Source organism: Euprymna scolopes, chromosome 21 (genome assembly GCF_053919585.1).
Source record: "Euprymna scolopes isolate OS-2025 chromosome 21, ASM5391958v1, whole genome shotgun sequence".
In the NCBI taxonomy this organism is placed as follows: Eukaryota; Metazoa; Mollusca; class Cephalopoda; order Sepiida; family Sepiolidae; genus Euprymna; species Euprymna scolopes.
Genome location: NC_136502.1, coordinates 113560088 through 113574397, shown reverse-complemented (window position 1 = coordinate 113574397; position 14310 = coordinate 113560088). Strand labels below are relative to the sequence as shown.

The window sequence follows — 14310 nt, the reverse complement described above, 5'->3', positions numbered from 1 at the left end:
CTCCCCTCCCCATGTTAAGAATGGCTTTCTAAATAAGTTATTTCAGAATGGTAACGACAGTGCATAAGCACTGAGCCTTCTACCCAGTTATGCCTGATGGCGTGAAAATATGTTACCTTGGTGGATTAAGTAAATGGTTTCGTTCTAAATTACGAATAGATTCCCGAGCTCGACAAAAAGATTCCCGAGCTCGACATGATACGGTTACATCGGCCGAAACGTTGCGAAAATAATACTCAAGATGAGAACATAGTAGTGCGAGGAATCCAAATGACACGAACAAACCTAGCGTGTCTCTAAATTCCTAATTATAGTTTAAAATGAAGGGTGAAGCGTGAAGAGTGAATTGCAAAGACGGTTTCAAAGAATTTCAAACAGACCCGTCTAGGCCATTTACTAAAGCTCAATTTGGAAATAAGCTATTGAAATAAGACTATTGAACTCTTTCGAATGTTTACCAGAACTGTTTTGGAAAATTGTGACGAGTTTCGCGTCACAATTAAGGTTCAACCAAATGTATTGCCGGGGTCGCATAAGCGGATCTGTTTTAAACCCTTAACTGTCTTTCAATTCAACTACATTTCCCAATTTCCAGTGGCGGGTCGGAATGAGTATGGCTACCATTTTTATTTCAAGCCATTTTTGTCTCAATGAAAATATGAATTAGGTTAGTTAGCAGCTGTTGAATTGTTTATAAGTTTTATTTGGACATCCTCTGTGTGTGTGTGTGTGTGTTGGGTGGAGAGGGCTCCCGTAAGCCGTGGTGAAGGCAACCTTTCTAGGAGAAGCAAATCTCTGATTTGAAAAAAAACATAAAGCGGGAGACCAGTACCCGCCTTAAGCTGGTCTGCAGTTTAACTTGTTGCTGGCTATCTTGTTCTTGCTTGTTGCTGGATCTCAACATTTTGAACCGAGAGAGAGAGACTTAGCTGTCGTACAAAGCTAAGACTCTGTAACATCATCTGTATATAGATACTCCCTCAGGCATTTGTCTATTAAAATGGCCCTGTGGCGATGGAAGTCATTTTTGGGCTGATGGACGTTAAGTGTCTGAGGGAGTGGCACTCGTCTGACAAGACGTTGCAATCATCTATGTATGTATGTACGTATAAAATTTTATAAACATTAAATCAGCCGACACTAATTTGTTTCTGTACTAAATGTTATAATATTTTATAAATCTCTATTTTGTATTAAGCACTTTGAAGACAAAAATAGTTTAAATCCTTTCTATCAGCAAATGTTAATTATTAATCTATATACCTATGAAGTTAAGTCTTTTTCTCGCTCTGGCATTGATATTTAAAGCCTACTTTTTTGTTTAAAAATTGTTTAGTACTCTCCAACTGCAAGAACTTAAACACCAGGATTGGAAAGTAGGATTGAAAAATGATTGCCCCCGAAGAAGGGCCCACTGACCTTCAAAAAGTGCCCTTGCAGCCCAGTCGACATTTCCCGGTAAGGGAGCCCTAGCTATAAACTAACTCCTTCTCAAAGAGAGAAGGCAATGCCTGAGAGGGCGGACCTGCACAGAAATAAACTCCCGCCGTAAAATCAGCAGGGACGGGATAATTACAGGAATGGCCTAATCTCTGTTGATTTTGGGAGCTCATGTTAAAAATCCTCAGTTAGTTAGTTCTCTCTCACTGCAAGAAGTTAGATTCTAGGATTGGAAAGTGAAAGGTTTTGAATATTTGGCCAGGGTCTACATGTAGAAAAAGTGTCCTCATGTCAAATTGTCCTGATAAACCTTTGTACAAATAGACTTTAACGGATAGTGTCTAGTAGCGTTCAAATGTGTGTGTGTGTGTGTGTGTGTGTACATATGTTGTTTTGAAAAAAGAAAAACCGAATGAATTTATGAAATGATCAATGTTTCGTCCCTATTGCAGAGGACATCTTCAGGATATTAAAAGGAAAAAAGCAAAAAAGAAAACGATCATAGACCATACGAAAATGAAAAGGAAACAGTGTTAGAATCCTACCCATATCGGGAAGGAAACTATGTGTGTGTGTATATATACACACACACACACTCTCTCTCTCTCTCTCTCTCTCTCTCTCTCTCTCTCTCTCTCTGATGGTTTTCTTGTAAATATTCCCAGAGTTATGGTTTTCCAGTTATAGCAGGATAGGCAATGATATAATATAAATAGTACATACCAAATATACTATATTTTTCTGGTGCTCAATGATACTCAGAGCATATATATATATATATAGCGTATGAAGCGATGCTCTTTGTGTAAACAGATTGAGCTTAGGTATGTGGACATGTCAAAACATTGTTAATTCAGTCCGCATAGCAGCAGCTGAATAGCGCAACGGTTAGAAGCTTCGACTGTCGTTTGGGCGGTCGGCTTTCGATCCTGGCTTGAGGTAGTTGCTTGTCTAGCCTCACTGATGAGCTATGAAACAGCGAAACAGTACTGTATGTGGATGGCTATATATATATTCACAATTTTTGAAAATACATGATCTTTAATTTTCTCATAAGAGTCTATTTTACAGATTTGTTTCGTTAGCAATTTTCAATAAACAGTAAAAATTTGTTATCACTGTATGTTTTGACTGTTTGTGACATGTAAAGATTGTGCTGGAATGTCTTTTGTCGATATTTCCTACCGACGAGTGGGGGGGGGGGAGAAGAAAAGACGTTTAGCTTGCAACGAAAAATTACCTCGTTGCTTACAAGCAAACGTATTCTTGTAAATATAACGCGCTGTTAACAGTTGTTGTACCGGTCTGATAGATCTCTAACAACGACAAGAACAAACTACAACAACAACAACAAGCCTACAAAGGTGACTCTTTTTATAGTCTCAATCTCTCGTTCAGCGAGATTGAAACGAGACTGGAATATTTATTTAAGCTATAAGGAATAGACATCCTATTTTCTTCATTAACAAACACCAGGCCGGGCCGTTCACAGCCATGAGTGTCTTTCCCTTCCCACCGAGCCACCCTCGGTAAGTCAATCAATTTAATTATCACACTTTTTCTCTATAGAATTGTCTGAACAGTTTGTTACATTTTTACTGTTTGTTGAAGATTGCTAACGAAACGGATCTGTAAAATATACTCTTATGAGAAAATAAAAGAACATGTGTTTTGAAAAATTTTTAATTGTGTGTGTGTGTGTGTGTGTGTGTGTGTGTGTGTGTGTGTGTGTGTGTGTGTGTGTGTGTGTGTGTGTGTGTGTGTGTGTGTGTGTGTGGGTGTATGGAAATTATGTATAAGCGTAGGTGGTACATTAAGAAAACTAAGGTTCCATGTGAAAATTTCGTTTTCAGAAAAAAAAAAGCAGACACTAAAATTAACTTCCCGATCGTCAGTCCTGAACACTGGAATAATATTTTTATCTTTTTTTTTTTCATCTATAAAGTAGAATGGATCTCGGCATGAAATCTTGATTTCCTGAATTTCAAGCATTTATTCCATCACTCCTGTTTCATTTTGAATACTATTTTCTAAATTTACTCATATATTATAACCCGGGAAGAGCAGTGACTGGCCGACATTCGAACTGGTAACAATGTTTATAGGAATAACAAAGTGTTTCTATAACGGAAGAATGTTGTCAAATAGGACTGGAATTTGATTGCAGAAATATGAAAAGTAAAAAGTTTAGAAAGATGTTTAATAATATAGGATTGGAATGTTTGCTTCTAATAAACATGACAACAGACCAGGCAAGGGATTCGGTTACGTAGATGCGTGATGTAACAAGTTAAGAGACTCCTTAGAAAATTAAAAATAGTCTGTAACGGGCAGCCGGGAGAGACGGTCAACAGACGGATCGCATCTAGCAAGGCAAGATCGATAATTAAGGTGCAGACAGGACTGTATCGGCGTTCAATCTTTCCAAGATGGAAACAGCATTTGGAACAAAGGTTGCCGAAATAAACCCGACGTCTGTTGTTCGTGGTAGAATTTTCGTTACAGCTTTCCAACAAGATCAAAGATGGACTAAGTGTGTTCCCTAATTGGCTGAATGTTGTAACCTCATTTGTGAAGGTATGTCTTCCTTTCGTTTGGCAAGAGACAGAGATGTTTATTCGTCCCTTATTTGTTGTTATACGTGAACATACGCCAGATAAGTTGTTTTGTGACATTTTGAAAAATAAGCGATCACACGAAAATACATGGATGAAGAACAGACGCATATTCAATAAGGCACTCGTTACACACGTGTATATACATACAGATAAAACATTCATTAAGCAACAACAAATAGATAACTATTAAAACGTCCTTTTTCAAAACCAATATGCAAATATGAGAAAATTTCAGCAGATGTCCTGCTGGTTTAGCAAGCTAAGAGCAGGCTTTAGACGTTTCCATGAACAGTGGCGATCAAGAACACATGTAAAGCCTAGTGAATTCATGATGGTCCTCGGTGTGGTGCGTCAAGATCAGAAGGCGGCTGTGTAGCGGAGCCTATCACTTCACTCATTCCCATGGTGATCTTCCGATTAGATCAGCATAATTTGTTTGCTTGCGGTAATCTGTTGTTCCATGTCCAGTGGTTGTCGCAGATTCCTTTACTGATGAGGACGCAAGTGTTAAAACGAATCGCATCTCGTATTACTCTTTGCAAAGGGAAACACCATCATGTTTCCGAAATGCGCGAGGCTTGTATATTCGTAGTTTACCTCTGTAATCGAGCGCCCTCTTATTTTTCTCTTTATGTACATCTCGGAATATATATATATATATATATATATATATATATATATATATATACACACACACACATTATTGGCTACATATGTGCGTATATGTTTCTGCTGCGGTTTCTTTAGAAATCCTGTGTCGTTGGGCCTGATCTTCACAATGAAACCAGATTAAAAAAAAAAAAACTGATTCAATTGTAAGGATCGAACCTGATAACGCTTAATTTCAAAAGAAATCACTACAGAAATATGCACATATGTAGCTAATACTGTTTGTGTATCAATAAAAAATACTATAATAATGCTCTGCTTACCATCGAGTATATATATATATATATATATATATATATATATATATATATAGTGGCAAAACCAAAAACAAGAAGGAAAAACTTCATATTTGTATTTTTTTCGGATATTACAATTGTTTCGACATAAATCAGACAATTTTAAAGTTTATATCGTTTAACAGTTTTCATATTTACATCTCCTCAGATATGATTGAATATATATATATATATATAATATATATATATATATATATATATAATATATATATATATATATATATATATATATATATATATATATATATATATGAGCAAACAGTTAATAAAACATGTTAAAAAAACACTTTGAAATGAGTTAAAAACATATTTAATCTGAAAAGGAAACACTAGATAAGTGGATCGTCCTTAATCTGTGGAGTTTCGAAGAAATACTTTCCTTCTCATCAGAGGGTAGGAATTAGCAAAATGCAGGATCGGATTTTGCATGCAAAAGTATTTGATGAAACAACAAGTAAGTCAAAGATCTTACTTGAAAACAAAAAAAAAAGTGTGAAGCAGAGGGAATATGGTGAAGAAAAAGGTGATTACACATGAATGGATAGTCTGGTGGAAGATAAAAAAATCCAGTGACGGTAAAATCCAAATGTAAAACTTCAAGAAAGTTAAAAGATTTTCCATTTGCACAAGTAAAATCCAAAGAAATCCCGTAATTGGAAGAAGATGGTCCATAATTATCCAAAGGCAGAAATCCATGGAATAATTCACGAAAATGTGCAAGGAAAAAGAAAAGATTCCAATAATATTAATAAAAGAAAAATAAGATGTGCTTTTCACTCTACATCCGAGACATAAACATAAATTTTATTTAATATATATATATATATATATATATATATATATATATATATATATATATATATATACGCTTAGTTATATTTTTGGAAAAAGAATTGCAGCAAAGTGCTGTATTATAAAGAAAAAAATTCCAAAAATAAGAGCGTATTATTTATATTTTTTATTTTCAGAAAGTTTAGATGAGTTATCGGTACCGTCGGGTTCCAACCGTTTTTAATACCTATATCAAGCTCTCTTTAGTCGATATTCATTTGTTTATAACCGAAATTGGAAACCTACACATACATTACAAGATCTTGCGCAAATTTAGTTTTCTTGGGTTTTTTTTAAACGACCATAAAATTTAACAATTTTCCGTTTAGTGTTTTGGACGCTAAATATATATGATTGCCACTTCTTGATAGGTTTATGTTGGGCGTCTATGTGCCTTCCTTATCAAGTACGATAACCATTAGGCCAGCTTAACATGCTCTTTTGAAAGTGTTTTCAAGCATACTTATTCTTAACATACGTAATCTGTCACATGAATCATTCAGGCATTCGATGACCCTCTACATACCAATTCTTTTCAACTTTGACCCCTTAACAGCTCTTTTTCCAGATGCAACGAAATTTAAAAGCTTTCTACGTGTCTGAATACCCTATATACCCAATTTCAAGTCTGTAGATAAAAAAATTCATTGAGTATATAGGTTGAGAAGTGTCCTCACACACACACACACACACATTCTCACTTATATATATTAGTGATGGGACGATTGCAATATTTTTCTCGATTCCACTACAATTACTGATTCCGTACTTAATTTCCGGTTCCGATAGAATTACCGATTCCGATTTTTTCTTTTAATCTCTAAATATCTAATTATAAAATAGTTTCTCTTGATTACCGTAAAAACACATCTTAAATATGCATCTATTTTCTCAAACGTAAAAACCGGTGTGTGTGTGTGTGTGTGTGTGTGTGTGTGTGTGTGTGTGTGTGTGTAGGGGGTGATCAATAGATTTTAGTTTTACTGGATGTTTAAATCAATAAATATTGATTATTTTATTATTACTACCAGCAGTTGAAGATTTTTTTAAAAAAACAAAATCAAATAAAAAGAAGATAATTAAAGGAATCGGTTTTGGTATCGGAATTGTCTTCCGTTTTCCTGCTTTCCAGCTGTCTATAATATGGTTGTCTTCAAGTCCAACGTGAACAGTTTTCTGATGAGCCGTTCCACTTAAGTTAACAAATTTACCGAACTTCCATTACTATCGATTACTATATTGTCCTTTTGACTACTGCACACTCTTTAACCCTTATCCTTGAGTGGCCGATCGGCCTTGATAAGTGGTGACGCCTATGTAAAAAAAAAAAAAAAAAAAAAAAAACACACACACAAATTTTTCCACTCCCGATACCCCGAAAAGTTCTGATTTTCCTAATTCTAATTCCGATTAATTATTCACACACACACACGAGAGAGAGAGAGAGAGAGAGAGAGAGAGAGAGAGAGAGAGAGAGAGTATATATACACACACATAGTTTCCTTCCCGATATGGGTAGGATTCTAACACTGTTTCCTTTTTCATTTTCATATGGGCTATGATCGTTTTCTTTTTTGCATTTTTCCTTTTAATATCCTGAAGATGTCCTCTGCAATAGGGACGAAACGTTGATCATTTCATAAAGATTTTGCATGAGTCCTGGCAATTGTTTCCTGTTTTACATGTTGGTTATCTTGCGTGCAAAAATCTGTATCTTTATTTCAGTGTTTTCTTCTGAGTTACTCGTAGCTATCAAGTCTCACCTGCTTAGCACATTACACTGTCATAGACTCCGTTTGGCCTGCAGTATCACTTAAATGCTTTAACAAAATTATCGACCACGCTTAGCCAGACATTTAGATTAACAAGCCTGATTGTGCGATACGTTCAACTATTCAGGTTGATAATGACACAAACAGAAAAAGCTAAGCGTATGAAAGATTTTTTACAACAAAACCAAAAATAGACATATATTAGTGATGGGACGATTCCAATATTTTTCCTGATTCCGTTACGCTTTAAATTTCTAAATATTTTTTAACTATAAAATTGTAATTTTTCCCCATTACCGTAAAAACATGTTAAATGTATCCGCGGAATAGTATGTTCTCGTTCTATCGGCCATGACCGGGTAGAAATCCTAAGTATTTCGTAATTATATATGGAGTTTCGCCCGCACTGAGGATTGAACTTTTAACCTCCTTGTGGACACGTGGCGTAGTGCAATTCAGTATATGATAAAAATTCAGTTGTAAACTCTTCTGGAGTTTGAATGACAGAACTGAAATTGGATTAAATTAAGGGTTCCGTTCGAAATTTTGTGCAGATTCCCGCGTTTGACAGAAAGATTCCCGAGTTCGATAAGATATAGCTGAAGAAGGCTGAGGGTTACATCGACTGAAACGTTGTGAAAATAAACAAAAACATTTAAGATTAGAATAGTAGTTAAAAGAATCCGAAGAATACGATCTACTATTATTATTGTTTTTTTATTATTATTTTTAGAGATAGAAATACTACTTTGAATTGCGATTCACGTGTCGGCATGGGGTACTATTGATTCTCTTATAAGCGAAACGTCGTCGTTTTCTATGTTTGCCATCATAGAAAAAAAAAAAGTTGTACTCCGCAAAACTAAGTATTGTGCCTGTGCGTCTCCTTTAAGAATAGACAGCGTTTTTTTTTCTTTTTTTTTTCTTTTTTTGCCATTTCTACACCCACCTTAACATCTTCATCCCTCACACTGCATGAAGCACGTCAGTCAGTCAGTCAGTTGGTCGGTCGGCGGTTTAAACAGCCATCATACACACAACACACTTTATAAGACTGCAGTATTCTCTCTCTCTCTCTCTCTCTCTCTCTCTCTCTTTCTCGTGTGCGCACGCTCTTCTGAAATGCGAACACGACACACGGCGCAGCCAACACATTCTAAAGCACACACACACACGCAAACTATTACGGTTCATAATACAAAAAAAGCAGCAGTAACAGCAGTAGTAAACGTTTCTAGCACGTCTTACGAAAGACTCGAGAGGATGTATCAACAGTGACTGTGAGTTCTTGCTACTTCTCTTACCTACTTTTTTTTTTAACACAAACAAACTATAATATCCCCTTTTTTGTATTCCCCTCTTTATAAAAAGGTGGGAGGGAGTAAAAAAAAAACTTGAAAGATCGTCATGTAAACATCTAAGGGAGTTTTACACGCTGAAGGTGAAGATGGGCGTACGTAGGGGGTTTCTGCGATCAGATGTTCCGGGTGACGCGTGGTTGTTTTCCTAATCCATCCCCCCCCCCTTCAAACTTGGCATAGTAATATCTACCTCGATGCGAAGAAATAAACAGACAACGTACCTAGTATCAATTTTTTTTTTTTTTACGGATCACTCCTCCAAAGACACGCACACGCACACACACACACACACACACACACACACACACAAAAGAAGAAATATCTTTAAGATTATCACATCTTTCTTGTATATATTTATTTTTATTGTTATTTTACACGTAGTTAGGTATCAATTATATAGTAATTATCCGCCTGAACGTGACTCCGTAATTAAAAACCCACGTCCGCGAAGACAGATGATTCGCTGCGCTGAACGTTGACGAGAATCGCGGAAACTGACACATTTAAAGCACGCCGCATTTTTATTAACGCATATCCATCGTATTCAATGTCTTCACGATGAGATCACGGCGAGCTTTGCGGGTTAGGATCGTTAGTTGAACTTCCTCCGTATTCTAAATTGAATTCACTATCTAGCGTCGACGATAATATCGATAGTAAAATTTCCTAAACGAATAAACAGTTGTTATTCATTGCTCGGATGCTGTTTCCTTCGTACGTTGAACGCAATGTCGTTAAAAACGCTCGGAAAAAATAGGTTGCCCGCTACAACGCAGCAGAAAAGGTACGTTCGCCTCCAATTGGTTCACCTGTCTGTCGGTCTGTACCCCGGACACGCATGGGCATGTTTCTATTTACAATGCCTCCCCACGGGACAGAGTTATACACCAGGGTCGTTGGCACTAAACAGGACAACAAGCCAAAAGCAATTATAGGTTTTATTTATTAAAAAAAAAAAAAAAAAAAAAAAAAAAATGAAGGCAAAATTAAAAAAAAAAAAATAATAATGACCGGGTATTTATATAGTTGCTGGATTTTATTATTTACAATTTTTTATTTTTTATTTTATTTTATTATTTTATTTTTTTTATTCATTTTTTTTTTTTTAAGTTTGGTGACGGAATCCTGGAAAATTATCTAAATATATTATCTGGTCTCGTTATTATTTCATGTGTCTATGTGAAATGTTATAAGGAAGTATATTTTCTGTATCAACTTACAGTCTTTACTTCAAGAGTGCTCAATGCGTGAGTAGAGCTAGGTAGTAATTTCTGAAATATGGGTTGGCCACTTTAGTTTTGTATAATATCACTTGAAAATAAATATTGCTCTTGATCACTGAGTTGAGCACTCTGTGTTTCTTTCTAAACTATATGCATATATACACACGTACAACCGCACGCGCGCACACACACACACACATAATATATATAGGATTGTGTGTGTGGAGTTAAAGAATTTTCTAATTGATTTAAATTTGAATCTGTATAAATGTGTGTGTGTGTTTTGAAAATAGCCTGACGATCCTCACGAAGATGAAACGTTAAAAATTCTGTGTAGCTTAACTGCCATATATATCTTCAAAACTTACTACCTAGCTCTACTTACGTGTTGAGCAATGTCGAAGTAACTACTGTAAATAGTTACATGAAATTTCTAAAGATATCTAGTGTTCAACACCATTTGTTGTCGCGAGCATATATCATTAACGAAGACAGAATGAAAGTGTGTGATGTATATTACCATTCTTTCAAAAAATTTCTAACAAACTTTCTGTGAGAAGAATTCTGAACTGATCAAATAATGTCTTGTTCAACGGTATATTTGGGCAAGAATAAACAATGCTTGACCATGCAGTATAGTGGATCTGAAAAAATAATCGCAGAGTGCTCAACTACGTTAGTAAGAGTATAATTTAGTTTTTCTCTCTATAAAACTATATGATGATATGTTGATTAGCCATCTACACCGGCGGTTTCTTGGACAATCCCATAGGTTTGATTTCTAGATACATCCAGAAACCACGGGTATGGATGGTTAATCAATATATATAATCTCATTAAATAAAATGTTTTTTGTCTATTCTGTTTTTGATCCTTTCCAACTTCCGAATAATGGTTTTCACTTCTGGCAGGAACTGGCTGATGTAATCGCCATATTTATTGTAAGTCTGAGTACTTTTCAATCTTTCTAAATTCATCATCAGGGATAGATTAATCTAACTGGTTTTGAAAAATGTATCGATTTTTTTTTCCTAAGAGAAGTGAAGATCGTTATTCGGAATATGGAAACCAAAAAAAAAAAAAAAAAAAAGAATTAATAAAAAAAAAAAAAAGTCAGTTTAATTTAATGGAATATGCTGAAGAGAAATTTTTTTTTTAAAAGATGATGATAAATTGTTTATATAAATTACAAAAACATTATTCAAAGAATGTTTTGGTTCAATAACTGAACATTATTAACCAGTTTTGCTTTTTGTATATTATTTTCCTAATTTTATTATAAAAAACATATTGGAAATCGAACTGAGAGAAAAAAATTTTTATTTATTTTTTAACAGAAACATAACAAAAAAATAATACTTCAAGCGAACATTTATCTTAAAGTCAATATTTCGCCAACATATTTTTTCATCCACAATATTGTATTCAATATTGTATTCAATTCCATGTCCCTGCTTGACGTTGAAATTAGAATATAATATCAAATTTATAGAAGACGGTTCAAAGAAATGGGGCTAAACTAATAAAAGCAATAAAATATCTCCATTGTAAATGAATTTGTTGGTATCCTTAGGTTTAAATACTTTACTAGATAAAAACAAAATGTGTGTAATTATTGTGATTTTTAGAACTAACTAGATTTTCTAAAGACAAAACTTTTTTTTTTAATGGAGTAATATATTTTTTGAACAAATTATCTATGTGGAGAAAAAAATGGTCAGGGGGAGGATTTAAATTTTTCTTTATATGATTGATACTGGCTAAGAATATAAGTAACAACAAAAAAAAAATGAGACAGCAAAGAAGGGAAAATGAAACAAACAAACACACACAGATTTTTGGAAGTTTTCTTTTAACCTTGAAAACATTAAAAAAAAATTTAATTTATTTTTTTAGTCTTCGTTGGAAAATTATTTTGTCAGTAAGTCATTTAATCTCTCTCTTTATCTCTCTCTCTCTCTCTCTCTCATATATATATATATATATATATATATATATATATATATATTTCATAAAAGTTGAAATTAGATTATCAATTAAAATATATGATCCCCCAAAGAGCATAAATAAATCTTAGTGATCCTAATTTCTATTTTTCACAATTCTCATTTTTATATTTTAACAATCTCATCTTTTTTAACACACACATTTTTTCTTACCAATGTCATCTGTTTGTTAAGCCATCTCATATTTTTTTAACAATCTCATTTTTTTTTAACAATCTCATTTTATAAAACAAAAAAATATTTTGTACATTCAATGTATATGTATGCTTTCGTGTCAAACCCTTCATATGTCATTTTTGAATATAAACAAAAAAATTTATAATATTTTTCATTTTTGTCTGTTTTTTTTTTTTAATCAATCTAGGATGTTGTCCGTTTTATATTTCAGCCTTTTGTTTTATGTTTACAAGTTTAATTCTTTTTTTTTATGAATAAACCATTGATAAATATGCATTGATATAATTAGTATACAATAAATTCAAGATACATAAACACCTACAGATACCTGGCAAATATGCCCGGTAACCCAAGTGCAACAGAGATACAAACAATTGCGCTTAAAGAAATGGTTAGAATCTTAAAAAGATCTCTCGGTTTAAATATGGGATAGCAGGTTAATGTCCGACATCCAGTAGGATGCTTCATCCCTAGCTAGAAGAAAATGATAAGGAAATTGAAAAAAAATTAAAAAAAGAGAACTTGAATGCCTACTAGACACTACCTTCGAGTATCTAAAGTCTCTCTATACGAGGCTTTATCATGGTACTGGGGGGGGGGGGGTCTACGTTGGATGTCTCTCTGTAGAGGGGTTTGTCAGGACAACCTGGCATGAGGATATTTTTCCCTTCGAGTAAACACGTAGAACAAACATTCAAAATTACATGCTATTCGTAGCCCAAAATAAGATCTCGTTATGGCTAGTCAACATTGGCTTTTATGAGGAATAGGGGGGGGGGGTTGACATAGGAGTCACGACTAGCAAGGCCCAGAGGCCACTCGAAGATAACGGTTATTGAGTATACAGCATTCAATGGGACAATATCATAGTAATCGTTAGTAGTAGAAATTTGATGAATTGGATTACTTAAAGGGACGGTTCATCAAGAATTTGTTTACGTTGTACTTGAAGACAACCAAATTGTAGTCAGCTGGAAAACAGGCAAACAGAAGAGAGTTCCACAGGCGTGCAGTTCTAAGAAAGAAGCTTTCTTCATCGAATCTACGTTTAGGTTTAGGCACAGATAAAGAGTGGGGGAAATTATTGACAGTGGTTTCAGCTAGACGAGTGTTTTTTTGTGAAAGTTTGGCAAGGGGGTACCATAGATTGGAGTTTAGACGAGTACTTGCCATTAAATAAGGATAAAACAGAGACAGGCTCGCAACGTCTTTTCTGTAGGAAAGAGGCTGCAGGGAAGAGAAAAGGGCATCCTCCACTAGACTACGAAGTCTGTTTTGAACTCTGTTAAGGCAGGATAAAGTCTTTCTAGCAGCTCTTGCTCGGATGGGTCAACAGTACTCCATCCTTGGACGTACTTGGCTTCCTTTTTTTTTTCTTTTTTTTCTTTAAGCGATATTATTTTAGGTAACAGGATGAAAATGGATACTCAACCAGATTAGATGAATTCTTGTCCTGGAATCCAGTAAAACTAAGCAACCATAAACAGATATATACTATAACATATTAAAATGGTCAATTGAGGAGAGGGAAATAATGTTCGCAATTTCTTTACTAATTCAACGTTTGATAAGTAAAGGAGAACTTTAATAGAAAATTCGAATATCTATGTATTTCATATAGATATCAAGTGCTAGCCTCTAGGAAAGGGGCCGTTTGATTTCTGAGAACTTGAACTAAAATAAAATGAAACAAAAATAGTTATGACGTTTCTGAATTTTTGAGATGAGGATTGTTTATTCGTATTTATTTGGATTCATCATCAAGATGAGAACAGTAGTCCGATGAATCCAAATAATACCAAAACTAGTTATATATGTTGTCGTTCATCTGGTATAAGATCTGGGCTTGGGACATCAATTAAGATAAGGTCATCTGGTCTTTTAAAAACGGTTCAAAACCTTAAAACTCGCCACAAT

General features: G+C 34.4%; 1 protein-coding gene across 1 annotated transcript in view; it reads left to right on the top strand.

The window, feature by feature from the left end:
* Positions 1-5950: 5950 nt before the first annotated feature.
* The window catches only part of LOC145242980 (protocadherin beta-15-like), a 631746-nt gene continuing 623386 nt past the window's right edge, over positions 5951-14310 (top strand). Inside the window, exon 1 of the mRNA XM_080106093.1 lies at positions 5951-8906. The gene's annotated coding sequence lies outside the window, so the exon portion shown is untranslated. The remainder of the gene's footprint in view (positions 8907-14310) is intronic.